Below are 13,630 nucleotides of genomic sequence, written 5' to 3' on the forward strand. Positions count from 1 at the left end.
CTGACCAGGTCCTGATGCAGGCCACTCTGACTGACCAGGTCCTGATGCAGGATACTCTGACTGACCAGGCACTGATGCAGGATGCTCTGACTGACCAGGTCCTGATGCAGGCCTCTCTGACTGACCAGGCCCTGATGCAGGCCGCTCTGACTGACCAGGTCCTGATGCAGGATACTCTGACTGACCAGGTCCTGATGCAGGATGCTCTGACTGACCAGGCCCTGATACAGGATGCTCTGACTTACCAATGCCCATCAGAGAGGAACAGTGTGACAGCTCCATGCATCAGGAAGAAAAGTCTATGTTCCGCCTCCCCCCAGGGCAGGCACCTTCATGAACATTTTTAGAAAAAGAGATGTGTCTTTGCAAAGAAAATCAAGGCATAGGAAAGGGTTCCCACAGTGTTTTGTGACCAGGTGTGCCAGACAATATCTCTGATATACAAATTTCTTGACATTTATATAGAAACTTCCACTTTCCTTTTGAAATTAAAGTTTATTTTCCTACTTGGTTCACTGGGGACTCACTGATTCCCAAGAGCCGAGAGTTATTTAATCTTCTTAAACAACAACAAACGGGTTTGCTGGAGTTCTGAAACTGTGATCATGAATTTCTATAGTGCTAGTTGCTTATCTTGAGAGCTAAGCTCTGCTTATTCTATGTATCTGATAAAAAAAAAATGCTGGTTTTAAAAAACTATCAAAAGACAGATTTTTATTTTGCCACGGTTCCTTAACGCCAGCACATTCCTCACCTCCTTCTCAGTCGCATGTCATCATCACTTTTGAGGAAGCTGGATCAAGAAACCTGGACTCCTAGGTGAGCTGTAGACCCTGGCACTGTGCAGGGAACGTGCACACGGAATCTGCTGGCAATCACTATGCCAATGCCATGCCATCCAGTAACTGGCTCTTGCGTTCTTCCCTCTGCTTGCTTTCCTATGGACCCGGCCTTCTGCACCTGCACCTCTGCTTTGTTTCCCAGCTCCTTCCTACCGCCTGACCACCAGTCACAAGCATCCAGATCTGATACCAAGTGCAGATTCTGCAGTCATCCTTGTCCCATCTCTGGAATCCCATGGGTCATTTCTTGAGTAAAGTTGCCAAGTGATTAGACTCGTGGCTTCCTTTACCCATGCAACCCCCTCAGTAGAGTCCCACTGATTTAAGTCAACTCCATCATCTTTCATGGTCATCTCAATGTCCTAGTGCAGCAAGCTATTGTCAAGACAGGGCTCTTCACCACTTACAAATGCAACAACTGGCGATATCCTGCTGACAATGCTCACTGTCGTGGCTTGTATATGCTTGGCCCAGGGAGTGGCACTATTAGGTGTGGCCTTGTTGGAGTAGGTGTGTCACTGTGAGTATAGGCTTTAAGACCATCACCCTACCTGCCTGAAAGTCAGTCTTCCACTAGCAGCCTTCAGATGAAGATGTAGAACTCTCAGCTTCACCTATACCATGCTTGCCTGGATGCTGCCACACTCCTGCCTTGATGATACTAGTCTGAAACTCTGAACCTGTAAGGTAGCACCAATTAAATGTTGTCTTTTGTAAGACTTGCCTTGATCATGGTGTCTGTTCACACAAGTAAAACCCTAACTAAGACACTCAACAAGTATCTTTTTAACTATCAGGCCTTCGCCCAGCATGCTTTCACGTGTCCAACGATGCTCCAGAGAAAACAATGTGAAGTAAGTTCCACTGAAGACAGGACCTGAAGGACAGTAGGCTGAAAAACAACCCTCCTCCACATTAAGCCCTTCCTTCCCAGCTCCCCACCCCCACAACTCCTGGAATACATTTCCAATGTTTCAGTGTTAGCAGTGAAGAATAGAAAGTTGACTTTCTAAGTTTACCAATGGCCTGACAACTGTTTTACCAGATCTCTTCCAAAAATTTTATTATTTTCCATTTACTACAAAATAAAATTCAAACACCGTAGCATAAGATTTTTAACAGTCTTTGCCAATGTATTTGTTTATGCATGGGGTGGCTTTATTTCTCATTATTAAATATGCTTAAGATCCTTTTTAAACAAGGATCCTCAAGGATTAGATAACACAAACTGAAATTTCGACTCAGATAAGAAATTGGGGTATGACTCCAGTCAAATAATTAACTCTTTAAGATTTGGTGTTTTGAGGTTTTTGTTCACTTTCTTTTCCAGTTGTAATTGAGAATAACTTTAATATTTATTCTACACCATTAGAAGTGCAGAAAAGAAGGCAGGCATTCAGAACACTGTCTTACATGCAGTTAGGTAGCAGAGACTTCTATCCACAACAGTAATCATTTTGTCCCTGACTGAAAGCTTGGGATTCCTTGGCTTTACCCTGTTTCTCATCCTGTGTCTATATGTTCATAGTCTTCCTTGAGAAATAATCTGCCATTTGGAGGAAGTGGTTCTTTGTAATTATCAAAGATTTAATATACTATAAATATATACCACCAAGTAATTAGATGCTAGATTCTAAAGGAGAAAAACATATGGGCTTGAAACTCAGCCTTGGAGATGCTGTTAGAAAACACACTTTTACAAATTACCATATAATCATCTTACCCTTAAAAGACACGAGATAGGTGGTGGCAAGTTCCCTAGCATTGTCTCTAGTACATGAGGTGATGGCAATTTCCCTAATTTTGTTTCTGGTACATCATAAAGACATGGAATTAGGAATCATACACATGTCCACTTTCTTTGTAGCACGTGGCATGCAAACTGGGCACTCCTCAACTGTTTCATGATCATAACGCAAAGTCAGGAAATTTCACCGCTATCTTCAAGAGAGTTAGGGGTGATAGATATCAGTCTCAGAAACTGCAAGAGATGTGAGACAGATCAGGAGAGAGAGAGAGAGAGAAAGAGAGAGAGAGAGAGAGAGAGAGAGAACCTTAAATAGGAAAAAAAGTTATACGCCTTTGACTGAGGAGCAAAACTTATTTCTCAGTTAAAGACACCTAAACATAACCAGGGCTAAAGCTCAAAAAACTATTTGTGCCACCCAATGCAGAAGATGGGTTTATAGAGAATTTTAGATTGAAGTTACACTGGAGATCTTATTTGAACCACAGGAGTTCTTGACAATGTGGACTTCCTCATTGTGGTCAGAAGAGGATGTAACAGGTACAGAGAGGCATCCAGCTGTTGGCTTAGGACTGGACAACGCAAGAAACATCTAGAAGTTGGGGACAATGAGGAAAGAAAGTATCCCCACAGACCTCCCTATACACAGTGACCTTCTGACACACACATCTGGAAGACAACCATTCTGCGCTGTCTTAGGTTACAAGGCTTGCAATAATCTGTAATGGCTGCCGAAGTAGGTGAGTACCAATACCAAGACCACCCAAAGAAGTTCACTGGCCAGCAGCCATTTCCCACACAAAACCAGTTAACTGCATGAGTTTCACCAAGAAGGACAAAGTATTCTAGTGAATAGAGAATTGCAAAATAAAGTGGAAATTATACTCCAAGAAGTTTGCTTCCGCTGGGAAAGAAAAGTTAATACACAGAAAACCCCCAAATGAAATACGCTTGTTACAATTCCAAGACCCAATATTTGAAGGAGAAATTTTACCCCTCATTATCTCCAGGGATATGGTAGCTGAGAACAGAAATAACTTTGCAAACAGTCTCTAGAATTATTCAGCTTCGATCAAGGGGACAGGTCCTAAGAGTCAACCGCCCCTGGTAAAACTGGGGGGAATTTTTAGACTATTAAAGAGCAGAAGGTTACCTTAGCAGCAGCTAGAAGGGTGGAATATAAAACAGGAGAAGGGAGAGAGACTCTGCAGGAGCAGCAGAAAGGAGAAAAAATATGTATGAAGGCATTTGTTAAAATTTCAGGATGTTGTCAGTCAAAGTATCAGGTGATTAACACTGACTTAAATGTCACCCAAACTTCTGAGGGTGTCTCCTACTTTTAAGATGTAGTTTTGCATGCAAGGACATCAAAAGGCTTATAAGAGTGGAGCAAGAGTTCATTGAAGATGTGTGAGTCTCAGGATGTGACCTACCCCAGTTCAGCATAAGAGGCCACCTGCCAATCATGTGGTCACTGACAGCGGAATCATGATAAGGCGGGGCAGCCTCTGCTCCACGCATCCCAGAGATACCAGGGCTCCATTCCTGGCACCAACTGCTCATGGAATATGGCCCAGTGCATCCCACTTTTCTGAGGCGAGATGAGAGTTCCCTTGAAAAGACCTAGGAAACTCTAAAGGTGGGTGAAGGATTCTACTTTTTAGCTATTTAAAGGTCAAATAAGAAGTACACTGCATTAGAAGTACATAGTAGCTTCAGTGTTTTTTCGATGAGAAAAGAGGGGATGAAGACTATGGTTTTGCTAGGTGTCTTAGTGAAGAATTCTACTGCTGTGAAGAGATACCATCACTACGGCAATTCTTAAAATTCATTGGGGCTAGCTTACAGGTTCAGAAGTTGAGACCATTAGTAACATGGTAGGAAGCATGGCAGAACACAGGCAGACATGGTGCTGGAGAAGGAGCTGAGAATTCTATATCTGGATCAGTAGAGATGGAGGGAGGGGGGAGAGAGAGACAGACAGAGAGAGAGAGAGAGAGAGAGAGAGAGAGAGAGAGACCGAGACCCCGGGCTTGGCTTGGGCTTCTGAAACCTCAAAGCCCACCCCTACCCTCAGTGATATACTTCCTCCAATAAGGCCACACTTATTCCAACAAGGACATGTGTCCTAATAATTTCAAATAGTGCCATTCCTTGTGAACCTATGGGACAATTTCATTTAAAGAAATGGAAGTGCCGCACTGGGGAGCATACTACCACAGAGAAGTCTGGACAAGGAAGCATACTCTGCTTGTTCTTTGAAGAGTAAGCATTGAGAGGCCCTGAGGTAGAAGAGGTGACACCAGGGGAGCAATCCGAATGGGGTATCCACATTAGACAAAGGCTGCTCAAGAAGCCACTCAGTGTGGCTTCTCTGATATTTCCCCTGCAGAAAAGGTCCTCAGAGTCTACAGTACAGACTCGAGACTTACTTTAGATGCAAATATTAAAAAAAAAACAAAACTCCACAAAGGTTAGAAATTATACTTATGTACCAACTTGACTGGAAATTGTTATGGCTAAAATCTAGTAACTGTATTTTGTGCTGTGATATAAAATACCAAAGACCAGCTCGCCCATGTAAGGAACAGACAGAATCACATGGTTCCTGCCCCTGGAACACAGCCTCCACAGGTATTGACGGCTGCTGCGGGCATAAGGCTCGTTTGTGTAATAATGTACATGATTTCAAGTTCCTCCTTTGAGGAATGCCCTTCTGCCAAGGTTAATGACTCCATGGCAATCAATGACAACATGAGTCCAGGAGGCGAGGGTGTGGCTAATGCCTCAGCAAAAAGGTAAATGCTGAGACCATGGGAAAAAACTTCTGAAAACCTAAGTTCAAAAATATATTTAACTATGTGAAATATAAGAATGCAATATGATTTATATAAGGAGCTTCACAGATCTAGGAGAACAGAGATAGCTGAATTATGAGCCACCTTGTCAGAAAGATACTAAGGAAGGAGATGACGAGATTTAGGAAGTGGTGATCACAGGGCAAGATCTCACCCAGCTAAGTTTATTTTATATATATATATATATATATATATATTGTGCTTACAAAGGCAGGCAGACAAAGAGAGTTTAGGTCCTGGCCCCAGGCTTGGTAGGAATGGTAATTTCAGTGTGGGTTCCCAACCAGGTAGCTTATTGCCTTTGTTTAACAAAGGCAGACAGATCTCTGACTTCTTTTACGTTTTTCTTTTTAAAAAAAATAAATGTGCTTGCTATCTCCGACTAAGAATCGAGGGGCTAAGGACATGGGATGCTGATTCATGGAATTATCAAAAGGGACCTGGGGTAATGACTGAATTAATATGTAAATAAAAGACTGGGCTTTTGACCTGCAACAGAGGAGCTATCCAGAGAGTTTTTAGACTAGAAAGAGCAAGCTGTTTCAAAACACAAAGAGTCTGGAAACCCAGGATTTAACTTCAAGTGGTTAGTTTGCCACTCTCAAACATCCCTTCCTCAGAACCCCTCTCCAAGCCAAGCGGCTGGTCCTTGGCAATTAAAAATGAAGAATTGTCCATATAAGCAATCCTGTGTGTCATGACATGTAAAGTCAGTAACGTGTCTTTTCTTAAGTTCTTCTGTGTGGGAAATGGGGCACTATATAAAACACTTAAGAACTCAGTCAATTTCCCATCTCTTTCAACTACCAAACCCTGCATGGCAGCTCCCAATACCCCAGGGTGTGCCAAGCAAATGCCCATGGCAAGACTGGTTATAGCGTGTCATTTAGAAGTAACCCCCAAAGCAAACCTTCATGATGAGCCCCATCTCCGTGCTCAGCTTCTGGTGAGCAAATCCAGAGCAGGGATCAGCCATTTCTGCAAGCTGTCCGTGCAAGCTCTTCAGTTAGATTCTGCTGCAGACTCAGCCACACAGTAATGTCTGTATAACCCACGAGCTGCAGCCAGCTCTTCCAAAGGACCCACGTGCTCTGACTCTTACTCCATTATATATCTATAAATTCCTCACAATCTAAAAACATTTTAGTAAGGTAAACCTTCAGTGCAAATGCAATTCCCCACCCCCAGGCATCACTCTTGCGCAGTATAAGCAATATGTAATACATAATGTATATACAGTGCTTGAATGTGTAAATGCTTATGTTTGTGCTGGTGTGTATGTGTGTGTGTGTGTGTGTGTGTGTGTGTGTGCTGATGTGTGTATGCATATACACATACACTTGTGTATATATACACATGTAGAAGCCAGTTGTCAACCTTCCATATTGTTCCTCGGGAATTTGGGTTTGTTTTTGTAATTGTTTTTGTTTGTTTGTTGTTGAGACAGGGTTTCTCACTGGTCCTTAGGGCTTACTGAAGAGTGGCCAGTGAGCTCCAGGAATCTTACCATCTTCATTTTCCTAGAGTTGTGACTACACATACAATACCACATTAAGGAATTTATGTGTGTGCTAGGGATAAAATTCAGGTCCTCTTGATTATACAGAGTGGGTTCTCCAAAACCTGAGAATTCTTCGAATAACAAACAAAGGCCCCCACCACTGTATCAGAGATTTAGCCCAAGGGCCTCCTGGAGGGCAGGCAAGTCACGACAGCTCCATAACATGTGTTTTCAAGTAATGTTTAAATCTTGACTCATTCAATTAAAACATGAAGAAATCATCAAAAAGGAGTGTGCAGATATAAATTCATCAATATAAAATGAATCTAAGACATGTTACAAAACAGACTGGCCAAGCATTTGCTCTTTTACCAAACACTAAAATGCAAGTGAAATAGTATTTTTAAAATGTACAGCCTGTATATACGTGTATTTAGAGGAATATTTCATTTTTATTATGAGGCGATAGTAGTATGAGTGATTTTCTTTTTCCTCTCTTCATGGGACTGCTATGAGAAAGTGAAGCCTTCTGCGAGCTAGACAACTGTCCCCAAACTGAGCTACACTGCAGACACTGGCTTCTTTTGTTGGCTCTTGCTTTACCTGTCTTAAGCGGACCATATAAGGCTTGAAAAATACATAAATAAATAAATAGTAACAGCTTTTAAAAACTCTACACATTCTTTATTGCCAATAATATTTAGATTTAGTGTCTTCTGGCTTAAATAAACATTTTTTTAAGTTGGCGTCTTACAACTGTTCAGTTTCAATCTTCCATTTTGTTCCCTTTACCTTACCAAATCTTTCTTAACATAAACCATCCTTCATTTTTCATGTTTACTAGCAGGTGCAATCTGTATACACAGACCACAGCACCCTATACTACCTTGCATTGTATATATTCTCATGTCTCTGTATCACATCACCAGGACACTGGATTAGCATAAGACCCAGATGCTTGCCAATCTTCGCAAGGTAGCATCAGGACTACAGGAACTCCACCTAAGAGCCCAGATCTTTCTTTTTCATTTGCTGGTAAAGGTGTAGATCCAGAGGAAAAATGAAATCAGGCAAGTGATGGGACGCGCTTTTGAAATTACCTAACACCACAAACACTGGCTGACAGTTCAATCATCACCTTTAACATCCCCAAGAAAAATATTTTCAGGCATTTCTGTCACAACATTAATGATGAGTTTATCAGGAAACATTGTTAAAAGAATATTCACACAGAGTGTTAATAAGAAGAGGGAAGACTTAGCAGTCCTGAATATATTCATTTCTAAATGCATTCAAGACAGAACCAAATAAAGCAAGGCCGTGGGGTCAAGTGGAGAAGGACGAAGATTCACGTGTTCAGGAGAGTGAGGACCATGGTCATTTCTGCTCAAAGGCTTTACAGTGCAGGACACATGACTGCATGACTTTGAACCTTGCATTCTTAGCTGTGAGATGTCAGTACCAGTAGTGATGCTTTAATACTATGTGATGATTAACAAGACAGAGCACATCAAAGGCTTATCATAGTGTCTGGCACACGGGGGACCCTTCGCCATTCAGAAGGACACCACCAGTGATAACAAACACATGATGCCCCGAATTCCCAAAGAAAAGAAAATGTCTGGACAGGAACATCCAAAGAGTTAAGTTACATGGCAAATATATTTCAGACTAGAAAACTGCACTTCTAATAACTTCTCATCTGCAAAATAATACATTATCACTTCATGGAGAGGCAAAAGTGATCTTGTCGGAAATAATATGGGAGTGCAAGTCACTTTCAGAGGCCAGCAAGCCTGACACTGCCCCCAGAGGCCTCCTACCTATTTCTCAGCTCAAAATGGAGCTACGGAAAGCATAAACACTGGTTACTATGGGAACAAGCAAACCAAAGCTAACAGCCAGACAAAGAGCCCCCACCTACTCCTAACTGCCCACAGCTCTTTTTTAATCTCTCTTCTTTTTCACTTATCATTTTCTGTGCTGTTGTGCAGAATCGGATCTCTCTGCCTATGAGGAGGACACTACTCATAGACAGAGAAACCTTTGTCTCTTCCCCAAAATCTTGCATAAAAAAAGCAGCAAATAAGTAGTGTGTTGAAGAGGGAGGGGGATGCAAAAAGGAGCTCTGCATAACTGAGCTCACTGCCCATAGTATTTAACCCCTGGGTGGGCAATTAATCAAGGCTCCTGGCCACTTGACTGGAGAATTATGCAATTAACCCTATTTCACCAGCTGGGAAAGTAACTAATTCCTCCCGAACAATGATGAGAACAGAATTCTGCTGTACTTGTGCTCACACAGTGGCCAGCACTTCCTAACAGATTAGCGTGCTTTCTGGAATCGTAATTTTCTGAGTGTACTCCCTACAGTGTGCCTTTTAGTTGGAAGATTAAAACAGTAATTCAATAAAGGTAGTGATTTGTTGTACTTTAGAATTTCTGTTAAGGTAGAATTCTACTCCAGAGACAGCCTTCCCCTACTAACAGGGAGCTAGTGTATTCACCTGGAGCCTTGGCTGGTCCATCTGGATCTGATTATGATGCTACATTAGAACAAGCTAAACTCATTATGAACCAACAAATGGGACACACTGAGTCAGAGATCTACATACATCAATTGCTGTGGTCGACTTCTGCAAACTATAAAATGCAATCTATTGAGCTGAGATGAGCTGTCAAAGCACAAACAGCAGTAAACACAAAGGAATTGACATATTAACACAAATGGTAAACTTAACATTTTTCCAAATAAATGACTTGATTCTAAAACCTGAATGTTTTATGCTAAATATGTGACTAATGTTTGTTTCCTTTATTTTTATTTATGTGTATGAGTATTTGCCTGCATGTTTACAGTACCCATGGAGGCCAGAAGAGGGTACCAGATTCCCTAGGATTGGAGTTATAGAGGGTTCTGAGCAACCAAGTTAGCAATAGAAATTGAATCTAGGTCCTCTAGAAGACCACCTGGTGCTCTTAACTGATGAACCATCTTTGCAGTCCCCGTGACTACTTTTGAAAAAGATTTATATAAAGACATGACAATGAATCCTCTGGAGCTGGAGTTTCAGGTGGTTGTGAGCTGACCAATGTGTATGCTGGGAACCAAACTGGGGTGCTATGCAAGACTAGAAAAAAGTTCTTAACTACAGAGCCACTTCTTTAACCCTGTATTTTTATTTGATTAAAAAGTACACTGATGGTTAAAATATTTGAATAATTTTTGACTTGATCCAAAAATGTTATAAACATGTCTTCACATTATGTGAAACAGAAGGTAACATCATAATTGGGGTCATCCTGTTGTGCATCCAAGAACATTTCTGATATTGAGTCTTAGTATATGATACATATTCTATGATGCATCTAAATATATACAGTATGGAGGAGAAAATACTGGTGAAATGAATAAGGTGGAAAATCCACATTTTACCCATGTCCGGCACTTGACACAGAGACCAAAGGTTTAAACGTGTTTTGTCAATATTATATATAATGTATCAATTTTAAAAGATAGTTAATCCTTTTCAATGATAAATTAGACTTTTGCCTTCTTGGTCATGACTACTTGTTGTTATGACTACCTTGCTATGACCACCTTGCAACCATGTCTTTGTTTCAAGAGGCTGCTGTGACTAACTTGTTAGGTTCTGCTTCTATAACCCAGCCTGTTTTGCCTGCCAAATCCCCTTTTTGGAAACTCTCTACCCCCAAGCTACAGAAACCTTGCCTTCCTCACTTCCAAGGCTCACCTAGCCTAGAGGGGAGGCAGTCCACATTCATGAAGAAAACAGCTTGCTTTGATTAGTTACTTGTTTTAATTAAATGCTTGCTTTAATTAATCTGGCCTTAATTGTTTGGGTTGGTGGTCTTCCTCCTTGCATCTTTGGGATTAACAGCATCTAAAATACCTACTTGGCATAACGTACACTGACATCTAATAGGCGTCACCGGCCTAATGTGCCCGAAACAAAGCTCTTGCTCCTACCCCAACCTGGTTCTACTCGAACTCTTCTGTCTATCTCAGGAAATAATGATTAGGACTCCATTAATATTTTCTGCCAAATCCTAGAGTAATCTTTAAATAATTTCTCTAAAAATGGTCACGCTGCCTCTATCAGTCTCCACCCTGGTCTGAATAAAAGTCTCCCAGGTCAGTGGCATAGAATCTCTCTTCAATGAGATCACAGAAGTACTCTTCCTCAAATTAAGCGAATACATGTATGTCTTAGTTAGGATTTCTATTGTTGTGCAGAGACCAGGACCATGGCAACTCTTATAAAGGGATCATTTAATTAGATTTTTTTAACCTTTCAGAGGTTTAGCCCAATGTTGTGGTGGAAAGCAGAGCAGCATGCAGGCAGGCATATATGGTGCTGGAGAGGTAGCAAAGAATTCTACATCCTATCAGCAGGTCACAGAATAGAGAGTGACACTAAGCCTAGCTTGAGTTTCTGAAACTTCAAAACCCACCCCTAGGGCGGCACACTTCTAACCAGGGCACATCTACTCCAACGAGGCCACACTTCCTCATAGTGCCACTCCTTCTGAGCCTATGGAAGCCATTCATTCAAAGCACCCCAGTACCCACATAGACAGAGGCACACAGCCCACCAAACAGACAGGGCCAGAAAATACACTCTGAACAGCAATTACTATAAAAACATTAAATGTATTTTCCGTAAGTTGGCTGCAGTGATTGTTTTAAAGTTTAACTCAGCTCACAGCTTTGTGACCCCCTAACAGTGAACATGGGCTACATGACGGCTCCCACAGTAAGTCTGACCTCATACCCTGCCCACCTCCCTGCCCACACCGGTTTCCTGGAACTTACATAACTGCTCCTCAGTGCCTCCTCCACAGAATCCTTGCCAATGCTACTCACTCGGCCTCGAGCTTGACTCTTAACTTCCACTGTGATGTCTATATTCTAATGTGACCTTATTTAGAGAGATGTTCTAGGGATTTCAGAGCTCTGGAATGATCCTAAAAGTTCTGTTTCCTCATGTACACAGCCTATTTCATAACCCTCTCTCCTTGGTATGAAGAAGACTAATAAGTAGGGTGAGGTATTTTTAAAAGCCCGTCTACAGGTCTAAAGAATTCAGTTTGGCCAACAGCCCAGAAGTGCTTATTAGAAGACCCTGAACCCCTGTAGGCTTAGTTTCAGTCTTACAAGATAATAGAGAATCCAGCAAAGCCAGCTCTGCACTTCTAACCTGATGAAACAGTAAAGGGGTGTTGTTTCATGTCACCAGTTGGAGTATATTTGACACACCATTAAGTCTGATATACCAATCTTCAAGTTACTATTGCTGTGATCAAACACCATGCCCAAAGCAACTTGTAGAGGAAATCACTGTTCCTCATCAAAGGATGTCAGGACAGCAACTCAAGCTGGGCAGGAACCTGAAGGCAGGAGCTGAGGCCATTGAAGAGTGTTGCTTACTGGACTGCTCCCCATGGCTTCCTCAGCCTGCTTTCCTATATAATACAGGACCACCACCCCAGGATGGCACCATCTGTAATGGACTGGGAACAGCCCTCCCTAGTCACTAATCAAGGAAGCGCCCTGGAGGCTTGTCTACAACCTGACCTTATGGAGGTATTTTCTTAGTTGAGGTTCCCTCCTCTCAGATGACATTAGCTAATGTTAAATTGGCATAAAACTATTCGGAGAGATGGCTCAGTGGATAAGAGTACTGACTACTATTCCAGAGGTCCTGAGTTCAACTCCCAGCACCGCATGGTGGCTCACAACCATCTGCAATAGGGTCTGATGCCCTTCTCTGTGTGTCAGAAGAGAGCAATGGTGAATACATAAAATAAAAAAACAAATCTTTAAAAAAAAACTATCTGGTACAATACCTTCAGTAACATTCACCAACATTCTCTTCCTTTTTTCATTTGATGTAGGTTTTTTTTCCAGAGATTTAGATATACAATGAATTGAATTTGAATATTCAAATCTCTACTCTGGTTCCAAAGGCAAAAACATGAAATGATCTACTTCATTCTTCAGCAATGGCTAATGTCACTAATTGAACATATTCCTCAAAGCTACTGCGCTGTAATAGCTTCAGTCTTTGATGTCAAAATCCGGTGACTGTGTAGTGCAGTCTCACTTAAATGCCACTAAGTCCTCCTGGGCGTGCCTAGAAGGTAATGTAAACATGCTGCAGAGTCTGCACACCTGCAGGAAGCAAGGGGAGCTCACAGCAATGGCAGTCTCTTCTGTGGACTCTGCTAACTCCATGAGTTAGAAACCCACCTTGGCCTTGCGGTAGACCCACTTTTCCCAGCCACAGCTGTGAATATGCCCATTAACCACAAAAGCTTTGTGTGTAAAACAGTCAGGAGAACCCATTTCCCTTTATGCCTTCAGAAACCTGACAGCATCCTGACTGACCTGGCAGAGTCAGCTGGCTGCAATTACGTTCACCCTGTTTTCCTTCCTCTTAAGGTACTACATCCTTAACAAAGACCATCTGCAAAGGCAAACCTTTAAGTTGAGAAAAGTCTTAAAATAGAAACAGCTTTCATTCACGAGGCTATGGAGTGTCAGGCGCCATATTTGTATCCATTTCCTAGAAGATTGAAAGTGCTTTCAAAATATATCTGTCATTTCTCCACAGTGGCTGATCAAACCTGCCACTGAAAAAATGTTCTGAACAGGCAA

At 41.8% G+C, this 13,630-nt stretch overlaps 1 protein-coding gene across 1 annotated transcript in view; it reads right to left on the reverse strand.

The window, feature by feature from the left end:
* The window catches only part of Stk39 (serine/threonine kinase 39), a 256,276-nt gene that overhangs the window by 82,141 nt on the left and 160,505 nt on the right, over positions 1–13,630 (reverse strand). The gene's annotated exons all lie outside the window — the stretch shown is intronic.

Source organism: Apodemus sylvaticus, chromosome 5 (genome assembly GCF_947179515.1).
Source record: "Apodemus sylvaticus chromosome 5, mApoSyl1.1, whole genome shotgun sequence".
Taxonomy (NCBI): domain Eukaryota; kingdom Metazoa; phylum Chordata; class Mammalia; order Rodentia; family Muridae; genus Apodemus; species Apodemus sylvaticus.